We start from the raw sequence: 13,594 nt of genomic DNA on the forward strand, positions 1-13,594 counted from the left end.
TGGTTAATCTCTGCATGAGGCAGGAGGCAGATGAACATACCTGAGAGCTAGAACAATCCATAGCAACCCATGTTGTTAACGCAGAGTGGATTTTCAAAGACCTCACCACATCAAAGCATCAAGGTATAGAAGCCAAACCTGACCAGGACGGCAGACACAATTCCTGGTCATCCCTCATTCCAAGTGAGGAATTACAAACCCTTAAAACATTTAGTTAAAACCTGGAACCCTCACTACTCAAAGGAAGTTATCACCAGAGCCAAACTTATCAACACAGTACAGATAGTGGCTTATTCTGCCTTTGTTCATGTTTATCTTCACTATTTAGTGGTTTTCTTCATTCTTCCTCTCACAAGCCAGTGGAGCCATCCAGTTGTGTCATCTGCCAGATAATGAAGGGCTGAGCCCACACTGTTGAGTTTCCCCCGGGGACCCTTGCACCACTCCCTTGAACTCACCCCACACCCTGTAATTATGTATGAGTGGCTCTGGCACAACCCTCCTAGTTCCTGGCATAGTTTCCTTTCTTCTCTTCAGAACTTTTCAATCTTCTCCTAGTTCTAATACCTATTCTTCCAAACAACCTAGCTAGCAAGGAACAGGTTTGTAACTCGTAAGCAACCACGTTGCTTAATAGAAGAGACAGATTGACCACAAAAAGAACTCATAATCCTACAGAGTTGCTTTAAAGGAGACCCCAAAAAAGCCTCAAAGATATAGTATAAAGCAAGCAGCTGCACCGGAGGATATGTCTGTGGTCTCAATACCAAACCTCCCTTTTAGCCAAACCAAATGAGTGACCATCCAGAGGGGACCTCAGTGTCCTCTTTGGCAAAATTAGATTATTTCCTGGCTACCTCTAGCTGCCTCACAGGAAAGCCATGGACAAACACCACCAGCAATGGCCAGTTCATGGTTCTCTATAACAAAGGGACACAGCAAGGACAGAAAACCTGGAATTCATATAGAGCACATGACACAATTTGAATTTAGCCCAAAGGGTTTGCTTTGCTCTGTGATATGTATCTTTCCTCTGCATGGCACCCTGTTTGAGGTTAGATTAAGAAAAATCCAAATAGATTCCCTTGAACATCCTCTTTTTTCCTGGCCCAGCCTTGAGCCACTAAGGTATGAAATTATGTTCGGTGTGCAGAAGTTGCGGGGAGCTCAACAGGGAACTTGGGCTGGCGTGACTCTCCTTGAGCTGGGGTCAGCATTGCCCAGGTGACTTGAGTAGCTCCAACAAGAGAGAGGCACTAGGGTCAGACCCATCTCTGCCCAGGGGGCAGAGGTCACTTTGGGAGATAGAAGTCATTTGGGACTGACAGTATGCTTCCTGCGCCCGCGTGCAGGTCAGGCCCTCCCCTTGTGGGGCTGACTACTACCTGTGACTCAGGAGGGTCTTGGAAGAGGCTGGGGGTGTCACTGGATACTCTCCCAATTCAGAGGCTTGCCATCTGCGGCAGGGAAATGATCAGCAGCCCCCAACCAGTGGAGGGAGAGGGACATTTGGGGCACCCCACCAACTATAACAGCAATTATTTCAGTGTCTCTACTCTTTCCATCTCAGCCCTTGGCCATGAAGGTGACCCCTTAGGGGGTCAGAGGATGTCACCGATGTAAGTGTGCTTTATAAACTGTGAAGCGCTGGGTGTATTGACTGTGAAGGGCTGTCTGGGAGTATTGCCAACATGCATAGGTTTTGAAACCAAATGTCTGCAGGGATCTGGAAAGAAATGTAAATGAGTAAAAGAGACAGATAGAGGACAACAGTCTTAAAGGATTGGGGCGGCAGTACCCCGTGCTGGTCAGGACCACGGGACTGCTTGTATTGTACACCTGCTGATCCACATCCCAGCTGGGTGACCTTGGGCGTACTACCTAACCTCGCAGTGCCTCAGTTTCCTCTTCTGTAAAATGGGTGATACTAGTAATCACCTAAAGACTTGTAATGAGGATTGCATGCCTTAATACATGTAAATCACTTAGAAGGACGCCTGGCCCGCAATAAGCACTCAGTAAATGCTAATTGCATTTACGTTATTATTGCTATTGCTGTTATTTGGCCTCAGCCAGTTGTCGCCAGATGGGAACACATCAATGTTGCCAGATCTTTTAATTTTCTAAGCAAAAATGAAAAAGCTCTTGATTTTTTAAATACTGGAAACAATATTTTTTAATGCACAGAAATGTGACTAAAGTCTAGAGTTTAGTTAATTTAGTTAGACAAATGTACCATGGCTATATATGAATTTACCATGTTTCCCCGAAAATCAGACCTAACCGGAAAACAAACCCTAGCATGATTTTTCAGGATGACATCCCCCGAACATAAGCCCTAATGCGTCTTTTGGAGCAAAAATTAATATAAGACCTGGTCTTATTTTCGGGGAAACACGGTAACACAGAGGAAACTGGATATATGGGAAGTCAATCTTTGTAACTTTTCTATAAGTCTACTATTACTCAAAAATTATAGGTTGATTAAAAAACTGCAAGGAGCAATACACACGTACACACACACACACACACACACACACACACACACATATTTTGGCATTTATGGGCCAGGTTTTCCTGCAGGGCCACCAGAGGCAATTTGGGTAAAAGGGCCCTTCGTTGGTGCTTTGATGGGACTGAGAAATACAGGAATGAGTCTCTGCTTTCTCACAGCTGATAAATAAGGGCAAACACAGACGTTCATTGTTAAAAGGCAACTAATCAAATAAATAAATACCTGTTTCTAGATAGTGGCCAGCTTCTTTATTTGAATCAACCCTACTACTGATAACAACTGGAAAATCTCAACGTAAACAAAATTCTTAGAAGTATCAAAGAGATAATATGCAAAATTACTTACTAGGGCAAAAGGATAAGAAACCAATAATCCACAGAGATAAGCAAACATGAAAGAGGCTTTTGCACTGAGGGTTTGTGCTAAGCTCACAAAATTAGAACATTCATTTTGACTGTCCCTACCTCTCAAGGGACAGAACGCCCCAGCTGACACCTGGATTACTTGTGTATACTATGTACACGTATTTCTCTGGACAGAGGAAACATATTGTCCGTTAGATTTTCTTAGGGGTCCTTGACCACCTCCCCAGACAACCAATAGGAGGAGTGACATATGCTTAAGAGGAGTGAAAGCAAAGCAGCTCATCAACCATTTTCTGGTGGGAATTAAGACTTAGGAAGAAGCCTGCTGCTCAGAACCTTCCCCCTAGCTGGTCACTAAAGCCTGCCATCCCACCCCCAGGGCAATAGGACGGGGAACAGCAGGGTTTTCAACCTCGGCAAAATGTCCTACTCGGTACCACATGGTCCGTTCTTCTCCAGAGAACAGGCTCATGATGTGAGAAGACAGAGAATCCTGGAGATCTGCAGGGGGCTTGGAGGGAAGGGATGGAACGGAAAAAAAGGGGCCTCCCGGGCAAGGACAGAATTCAGAAAAGGGTGACCAGCGTGGGTGCAGGCCGTCTTCCAGGCACTTTTTTGTCTTATTAAAATCCAGATACCTCTGTCCTTGCCCAGCCCGATTCCTCCAACATCCACCAGCAGGGGTCGCTCTCCCATATACACAAAATTTGAAGGTAACCATTAAAGACACACCCAACTCTACCCTGAGGTCCAGTGAGGGAAAGTATCCTGCTTAAGGTTACCCATGAAACTAGTGTCACAGCTAAACTGAGACACTTATTTTCTGAGGCCAGGCCCAGTCCCTCACCTGTTTGGCCTGAGCAGAAGTCAGTGGATATTGGAGAATGACTTTGGATGATTGTAAACATAACCACACTGGTCCACAACATGGATGATGTTATGCCAATTGCATCCAGTGAGCAGGAAAATAGCAAGTACTTTACCTCCCCTAGTAACACATGTGTATACTAGAGACACCCAGAGGCCTGCCACCTCACTGGATCTGCTGGGGAGTCAGTGGTCTGGGCCATGTCGAGATATCCTCTCTAGGGTGAAAGACAAGTTGCTGTATCCTGGACCATCTACCACGAGAAAGGAGGCACAGTGCTTGTTAGGCGTTTTTGGTGAGCTTAAAGAAATGCACATTGGAATTTGTGGTTCACAGTGTATACTGTTGTTCTCTGCGTTCCCTCTCTAACAAGTATCTCCCGCCACTTTTCTACTTGCTATTATGCTCCAGCCACATGACTTCTTCCTGTAGGTCCCAGAATGCACTCTTTCCTGCCTCAGGACCTTTACACTTGCTATTGTTTCCTTTGCCTGGCATGTTTTCACCCTCAGCCTTTATCCTGTAGTATCAACTTGACTTCACTTCTTCCTAGATGACGTCCCTGGTCACTCTACCTAAATCAGGTTCCCATTCACACCTGTCTTGTCTGTCTTAGCCCTTCAGTAGTTTCGTTCCTACCATAACATTTCTCTTCTTGATTTGTTTCTCTTTCTTGAAGAATTTTAGCTGCTGGTTCATTGTCACACTCTCCAACATTTCTCCTTACTTAATTCTTCACAATCGCCATGTCTGCATGAACAGAACTTTCCAGTCCCTAGACGTTCTCCTCCCCTCCGGTGATGTTTCCTTCTACTCTAAGACACTCCCTCCCATGGTCACACCCTTGATCTTGTAATTGCCAGTCATTATAATCACTAAACTAACATGCCATGTTCTCCCTTTGTCACACTGGCAAAACCAAACCTTAATTAAGCCCTGCCCTTCATCCACTCCACAGTAGAGCTGAATAACCAAAGAAGATGGAACAAAAGCACACGGCCATAATGACTGGGCACACCTGAACTTCACAATCACTGTAATCACAGGAGACTTTTAATGCTACTCAGCAATCAGTCTACATTTCCCTAACCCATTCTTTCCCATTTTCCTGTGACGACCTCATACATTCCCCCTCTCCTAACACTGCCAAAACCTCCTCTCCATTCTTATTCTCAGCTGATGACTTTATTTTTTTGCTGCTCTAATAAAATTGAAATAATCAAAAGAGAACTTTTACAAGATTCCAGCTCAGCCTTCTTCTACTTTCCTACAAATATGCCCTTATTCTCTTCCTTCTCTTCTGCACGTTGGGTGTCGTGTCCATGCTCTCAGCCATGACCAACGCCTGTACTTGTGCACTAGACCCACCTCCTTTGCCAGCTCAAGGACCTGCCCCAGACATCTCTCCCCGCCCCCCGCTACTGTACCACCATTTTTTCCCTCTGTCCTTGACCTTTGCCTTCTGCTAACAAGCGGAGCATACCTCTGCCAGACACTGCGTCAGGTGCCCCTGGATGCACAAAGATGAATAAGCAGGTTCCACAAATCAGCCTTTTCCTGTTTGTATGGATAGAGACAAAGGAACTCTCTGTTCTCTCTGTGGGGTGATGGGACGTGTCACCAGCTCCATGCAGAGTCACACGTTAGAACACAGAAGACACAGCAGAAAGGTTTTGAGCAACGTCAATCTCTGGACTTTTGTGGCTATTGTTCCCTCAGAACTTGGAGGCCCCTCACAGGGAAGGTGAACCTCATCGCCACTGAGAAGCGGGCTCATTGTCCCTGGTTACAAAGGCAGAGTAGATGTGATTTCACAGGCACTGAGCTCAGGTGCTAACCTCACGTGCATGCATGTGTGTGTACCTCCATTTTGCATTGTTCGTGGTAATACCCATGTGGATTTCCAGGGATGGTCGCCGACTCTCTGATGCCCCAGCGCCAGACCGCTGCAGCCTTACAAGGCTTTCCCTGCCTAATCCAGGGGTGCCCCAACAGACGCAGTGGATCCACTGGAGCACGGGAAAAAATACTGTACAATTCTATTATTAGTTTTAGCTCCTTCCTAAGATGTCTTATTTGTTTTACTAAGGCCAATGATGCATTGAGGCGGTTGCACAGGTGTATAATTTATAAAGAAATGAGGAAACATAAATTGGAGGTACTATTTTTTGATTCCATTAGTAGATATGCATCAGCTCATTAGGCTGATTGAAACCTTTGCCACACACGTAATTGTGAGTCATGGCTGCTCCCGGTGGAGGAGAACGGTTCCAACCTGCTCTAGCTGACCACATGACCAACGTTCTGAACAGGGTTTGGGTCGGTGCTGATTTGCGTCTGGAAGATGTTCTTTAGATGCAGAAGTATCGGGTTTCCCTACGTCTTTCCTTTTCCATGAGGCTAACAGGATAATCTTGAAATCCAGCCATGGGGGTTTCCATCCCCAGGAGCCCTCCCATGTCCCCTTAGAGGGCACATCCAGGGTGCAAACTGCAAGAGGACCAATGAATGACCAACACAGACCTTCAGCCTCTCCGGGCACCAGGATCAAAGCCACAATATGACATGACCATAAATTACACAACGTTTATGTTGTAATGTACAGACAGAGAAGAAGGAACGCTGCTGACTTTCACGGCAAAACTGGACAAGCCCCTTAAGTTCTCCGAGTGTTGGCTGCTCTCCTGCAGAGCAAGATAATAACAGGCAGTGCCCCTGGCACAGGGTTGTTGTGTGGCTGCAGGGGCCATCTCCTTGGGGACTGTGACCGACACATTGCAGGGGAGGAAAGCTGCTCCTCCAATTGCTCCAGTTTCTACAGGCTTGGGTCATATATTGCCATCCTGTTTGGCCTTCCCCATACCTCTCTGAAGTAGATACAACTTCTATTTTTTTGCTGGGCTCACAGAGAGATTGAGGAACTTTCCTCAGGTCCCACCTAATAAACAACAGACCAGGATTTGAGCCCTGCGCTGGCTGACTTCCCCGGGAAAGCTTTTCCGCCCCATCAGGCTGAGTGACGTCCAAGGGTTAGGGTGGTTGGAGGAAAGCCAAAGACGTGAAAGAGAAATCCCAGGCAAGCCAACTTTTTGGAAGATCCAGATGTCACATACAGCATCCTTCTGTTTGGTTCTAAAGTTAAAAGGAGTCAAAGATGTGCTTTTTCATAATAGCAACCTGTTCTTGTTGTGAAAACATAAACACACAAGAATATACAAAGGACAAAAAGTCCCTCCAACTGGTAAGTGTGCATTCCAGGATAACCACTGGTTTATCTCCTTCCAGAAACTTCTATACATATACTTTAGTTTCTAGATATATAAGCTCTTGCCCTATACAGTTGTTCTTTTACGTCTTCATGTTCAAACCAAACCAAAAAACCAGAAGAGGAAAGGGGAAGAGAAGGGAATCAACATCTGTTGAGTGTCTGTTTTATCTCTGGTCCTTTACATATATTCCCTTATTTTATCCTAACAACCACCCTAAGACTTTGGAACTCTAATCTCCATTTACAGATAAGGATGGATAGTGGAGCCATGAGAGGTTAAGTAACTTGTTCACAGTGACCGAGGCTGCTCTGATTGGCCCATAATCCCATGGTCCACACCATCCCAGGCAGTGTCGGAACCACCATTTTTCCAGAGCTTTTCATACAAGAAAGGGGAGTCTCAGAGTCTCACGAGAGGGTGGTAACATGTCTCTCTGTGTATCTGCCTGTGTGTATGTAAATCGTGTGCCTACAAGCCCCTGAATGTCTCCCCTCCCCCGTGAACCGGAGACTCCAGCCCCTGGGATGGAGAAGGGTACCTCTCCCTTAATCCCACCCCACTACCTCCAGGACCTAGTGGAGTTCCTTAACGGGGCATTTCATACCTGCCTCCCTTTTAGCCCAGTGGAGGCAGGGGAAGAGGGCAGAAGGAGGCCCAGAAAAACACGCATCCTGTTGTTTGCTCAGCACAGACCTTCTTCCCAAAGGCAGTGTTGACTTAGCTATGTTTACCTTGCTTGCCCAACACTCCACAAGGTGAAAACTTGAATTCGAGCCCCTGAGAACTGGTTTAAGTAGAATGGAAATCATTGATTTTTCACTAAATTCCTGGACCATTTTGTTATTTTGTTCCCAGGCATTTCACTGAACTATTTAATTTCCATTTGCTTGTCATTAAAACAACAGCCACACAGCCCCAAGGGTGGAAAAAAACAAGGGAAATGATATTTATTGAGTCAGGCCTTTCGTGATCAGGGTGTCCTATAATCCTCACTGGACCCCCACAATGTCAAGATTATCATCCCCAATCCACAAAGCAGATGGGGTGGCTGGCTCCAGGTTCTCAGCATTTAAAGGCACATCTGGGATTTGAACTGCTTCTCCACTGCTGTCCTGGAAGCCTTCACAGACATGGGCAAGGGGAAGGTGCAGAGGAGAGTGAAGTTCCTTACAAAGTTTAGTGCACGCTACCCTAGGATTAGGCACCGACCCAGGAGAAATGAAAGCAGGTTCACACTAAGACTCGCGCTTGAACGCTCAGAAGCTTTTTTCATGATGGTCAAAGTTGGGAGCATCTAGACATCCATCAACAGATGAACTAATTGTGGTACGTCCTTACAATGGAACTGTACTCAGCAAGAAGCGTGAGCAAGGTGCTGATATAGGCAGCAACTTCCATCAATTTCAACAACAACAACAACATGATTGAACAAAAGAAGCCAGATGCAAAAAAAAAAAAAAAAAAGTACACAGTGTATTTACATGCCCTTCTAGAAGGGGTGAAACTGATCTATGGAGACAGAAGTGAGAGCAGAAGTGACATTCCGGGGAAGATGGGGAGATTGACGGGAAGGAATGTCCTGGGTTGGAAGGATTTGTTCTTTACATCTCAGTCTGAATGGAGGTTACACAGATGTACATAAATGTGAAAATGGATCGAGCTGTGCACTTAGGATTTACGGTTTCACTGCATCTAACTAACACCTCAATAAAAATAAATACATAGAAAGTAAAGGCAGGGAAGCGATGGTGGCACGTACAGGTGGTAACGGTGCAGAGGTGGCGCGATGGGAGGCTTCAGGACAGGTTTTACAGGGTCATCCTATTTATTCTCTTTGAGCCTCGCCTGCAAAATGGGTATCATTAAACCTTCCTCGCAGAGCTGTTGGCAAGATGAGCATTTGTGTTCGCGGGGCCTGGCAGCCCCGTAGCCCCACAGAACGGGTTGCTTTTGCTGGGGGGATGCTGTTTGCAGCTGTAGGGGCGGGGAGATGGCAGGGTCAGCGCCTGGGCAGGGGGCCCAGGAGAAAGGCTGAGCCACAGGGAGACCTAAAGGAGGGGACAGCGGGTGTGATGCCATCCCCTTCCCTCGGTGGCATTTCACTATTCCATCTCAGTCCTCGCTCCATTGTTCTCCCGTGAACGGGTCCCCTTTTCTCAGGGCTGACTGAGGAGGCAGATGGCAGAAGCGGCTTTGGGTGCTGGTGGGAGCCCAGGCTTGGCGAGCAGGAAAACCAGGCTTTAGGTCCTGGCTGTGAGGGGCAAGATCATATGACGGCTTCCAGCTCAAACAGACGAAACAACCGTTTGTTAATTAGGAAGTTGCATGCCCCATACACATTTTTACATTCTAAAGCTTTTCACGCTTTCACCCTGGCAAGACACTTGAACCTTCTGCCAAAGACATGCTCCATTTGTACTCTGTTTCATTCCTTTTAACTCATCAAGCACCTGCGGAGCACCTGTTCTGTGCCCAGCGCAGTCAGAGAGCTGGGGAAAGCCCGGCCCTGCCCTCAGGTGAGTGCAGTCTGGGGTTAGAGCCGAGCTCTGGGGCTCCATGCCCCTGCCCTCTGTCACGTGGCCTGATTGACATCTCCCCTCCGCCACCCACCAGCTCCATGACCTAGAGCTAGTTGCTTGGCGTCTATGAGCATCAGTTTCTGCGAAATGGAAATAACAAAAGCACCCACCCTGTAGGCCTATTGTGAGGATGAGAAGAATTAATCTCTCTTAAGTGCTTAGATTGGTGTCTGGCGGGCGCTACTGCTCAGTCATTGTCACCTGTTACCGTAAGTGTCCTAAAGGGATATGTACAAAGTGCCAAGGAAGCAGCAGGAGGGAGACCTAACCCAGCAAGGCCAGGCTGTGGCCAAGGGGATCAGGACGGGGCCATGAGTTTGTCCTGGGCCTGGAGGTGGGGGACACACTGAGTCCGCCATGTGAAGAGAAAGGGGAAGGTGCTTCCATCTTGGGACAGAGAGAAGCCTGCACAAAAGCTGGCAGCCAAGGAGGCAGTGGTGTGATAGACAAATGGAGGTGGTGAATGTGACTGTCACCTCAGGCAGGGACCAGCAACTTTGTTCTGAAAAGCCCAGATAGTAAATATTTTCAGCGTTGCAGGCCACAGCGTCGTTGTCACAATGACTCAACTCTACCACCGTAGCATGAAAGCAGCCATGGGCAATAAATGAACAGGCATGACTAGGCTCCCAGAAAACCTTACATGTGGACACTGAAAACTGAATTTCATATAATTTCCTTGTGTTACAAAACATTATGCTTCTTTTGATTTTTTTTTTGTCTCAACCATTTAAAAAACGTAGAAACCATTCTCGACTTGCCGACCTTACAAAACAGGCAGCAGGTCGGATGGGCCTGCGTTGTGAGCATCTCGCTAACTCTCTGTGCCTCAGTTTCCTCCTCATCTGTACTAAGGGGGTATTAATGGCACCCACTGAATGCCATTCAAACAGCGCCTGGCAAACAGATAGTATGTGCTCAAGAAATATTAGCTATGATGCAGATAGGCCACTCAGTGGAGTCAGTTTGGGGATTTGTATTGCAAAACGAAAGCAGTGAGAGACTCGTTAAAACCAAGCAAACAGAAATGCTTAAAATCAACAGGAAAAACAACAAGGTGGATCGAACCATTGCAACCCAAGGTCCGAGTTGGGCAAGTTTTAAGAGCCCTATTGCTCTCTATTATCTGAGCCACCCACGTAGGGCTTCTATTTCTGAAAAACAAGTCCCAAGGTCCTTGGGGGGTCTCCCACAGCTCCCCAGAGGGTCGTTGATGCCATGTCTTGGGACAGGAGAAAATGCAGATGGGCCTGGGACACATGTCATTGCTAGAAAACAAGCGTGTGCTTTCTGAAATGTCAGCAAAGATTGCTGAAAGGTGAAAGAGATAAAGGATCTCCTATTCATCAAAATATGACAACTTGAGCTTCTAAAAGGAAATATCAGAACTAGTTAAATAGGACAAGGTCAGTCTCCTAAAAATTGAAAGTCCATAATGGCCACAATGGCCCATAAATTCAAAGGGGTAAAATTAAAGTGTAGAAAAGGTTAGCTTTATAATAAAAACATTAGTGCTTTTTTTTTTAATTTTAACAAGTAGAGGATGAAGCTAGAGATGCGTTCTATTCCTTCTATTAACTATAATGTCGCTTCCAGTGCATAGATTTGTCTTCTTATTCGCTGAGTAAGGATGAGGAATGAAGACAACACGCTGTGAATTAGCCAAATAGTTCAGAAAAAGCAAGAATCAAACCACACACAGGAAGTGGCTCCAGAAGAAAGAGGAAGGAAACAGGGCCCACTAGGGGGATGCAAGTTGCAAGATTTGCAACAAGTCACGAGAAGATGAACCAGTGGTGCAACTTCAATTCATCACCTGGAAGTTAAAAGCTAGAACCTTTGACTAACGAGCTATGAGAAGACAGACAGTGTCGGTTATGCGAAAAGAGCAGGCCTGGTGTTAAACACTTCACAAGCATCCCCTCATAAGAACTCTAAGAGAAAGACTCATATTATCCCCATTTTACAGATGTGAAAGCTGAGGCTCAGAGAGATGAAAGGAAGTCCTCCTCTGAATCCAAGTTGGCCCGGCTCCATCCACCCCATGCCCAGTTCGGCCCTCTGGACCTCACACATGCTCAGAAAGATGCAATTGCACCTGGGCCTGTGCAAGCTCTTGGTCCCGGGACAAAGAGTGCTGCCCCCCAAATCTTCCTCCTGCTCAGTCCCCTGAGACCCGTTTGAAAGGCTTCCCAGGCCCAGGACACATTCCCAAAGAGCATACCGTGGTTGGCATTGACTTCGGGCCCATCTGTGCCTGAGGCCGCCCTAACTCTCGTCATCTCATTGACTCTTTGCAGTCCTGGTAGAAGTAACCATTCTTCTCACAGATGAGAAAACTGAGGCCCAGAGAGCTAACGAGGCTAAGACCTCACAAAAAGAGAGTGGTGGAGTTAAGGATTGAACTCAGGTGCTTAGCAACCAAGTCCACACCTGCCCCATACTGCCCCCTGAAGAAGAGAGCCAGTGCCTGGAGGGGCAATCCCATAATGAGCATGGGGGATCCAAGAGTGGGGGTACATGTGGCATATCTGTGTGTGTGCATGGGACAGATTGGCTCCCGCACTCCCCAGGGAAGTCTGCCAATGGGTACAGCACCCCTAAAGTTCACCATCGCTCTCCTGACCAGTCCAGGTCTCTGGTCCCTGATGTGCTTAGTCCAGGGCCCCTCGCACATTTCTCCCCTCTCTTCCTGTTGCAGAGCTCACGCCTCAGCTATCAGGTTTCTCTCCCTCCTACTCCCCTCTCTAGGCAGGACCTATGGAGGGGAAGGGTGTCCCCAGGTTCCCATTATTTACAACCAGCCTACAGGATCTTCCTCTGATGCATTCACTCCTAGGGAATTATTCCAGACGTTGCAATTGACGATTCCAGAAGTAACCGAGGGGACAAGACATTTCCTACCATGCTTTGTGGTTCATGGGACACAGTGGCTTCAAGAATGGCCACTGGGTTCCCCCACCCCAGGAATTTTGTGCCTTCTCGGTTCCCAGATCCTCTCACCCCCTTCTTCCCAGGACGTGTCCAGGAGACCTCTCTGCAGAGGAACGGGGAGTGAGGGAGTGTGAGGATGAGGGTAAGGAGGGGCTGAGCATAGAGCCCTTGACTCAAAAGGGACAACCCTGAGCCCCTCACTTTCTCCAACTCCTCCCGCCCCCTCATCTTTCTTCATTCCTCCTCCAATGTTCTGCACTCCCGGTGATGTCTTGCATCCCTTCTGTACCCAGCCAGGGTCTGGGACACACACAGACCCCTCGCAGCCTCCATGGGGCTCCCATTGGGCAATTCAGAGGTGGCTCATCCTCTTCTCTCTACAGCTGGCCCTGGAAATCTGCCAAGATGCTGGTGCCAGGCCCTGGGCAGGAGGGGGATGCCTGTCATCCCCATTAATCCTCTGAACTGGGTGCCACCATCCCTCTTGCAGAGGAACTAGGTGACTTGTCCTGGGTCACATAGGCCAAACAGAGCAGGAATAGCAGGTGACACACAGGACTGCCCGGGCAGGGAAGGGTCACCTGATAGCTATTGGCAGCTTTGTGCAAGGCAGCTTCCTGCCCCAGTTCCCCGCCCCTCCCAGACCTACTGCCCCCACCGGCCACTCCTTCCTCCTAGGCGGCAGAGACTGGGCACTGTGCTTGGGGCACGTGTGGCCTGCGTGCTGCAGCCCTCAGCACCCCAAAGCTCCAGAGGAAGAGGAGGAAGAGCAGGAGGTTGGGGCGACAAGAGGCGTGGCCACCACAGCACTCGGAATCGGAGGTAGAGGGAGGACAGCCCTCCTCTCAGTCCCCAGGCCACTGGGCTGAGGGGGCCGAACTTGGCCATAGCCTGGACAGTGGGGTGCTTGCTGTTGTCCATCCAGTGCGAGCGGTGGGAGGGGTAGACAAGCTTGGAGAAAGGCCAATGTACAGATGGGGAAATTGAGGCACAAGGAGGAGAAGAAATGCCCAAGAGGTGTGGAGGGTGGCCTCACCTCAGCCACAGCCTAGCTCTCTAAGCTA

This window comes from Rhinolophus ferrumequinum, chromosome 6 (genome assembly GCF_004115265.2).
Source record: "Rhinolophus ferrumequinum isolate MPI-CBG mRhiFer1 chromosome 6, mRhiFer1_v1.p, whole genome shotgun sequence".
Taxonomy (NCBI): Eukaryota; Metazoa; Chordata; class Mammalia; order Chiroptera; family Rhinolophidae; genus Rhinolophus; species Rhinolophus ferrumequinum.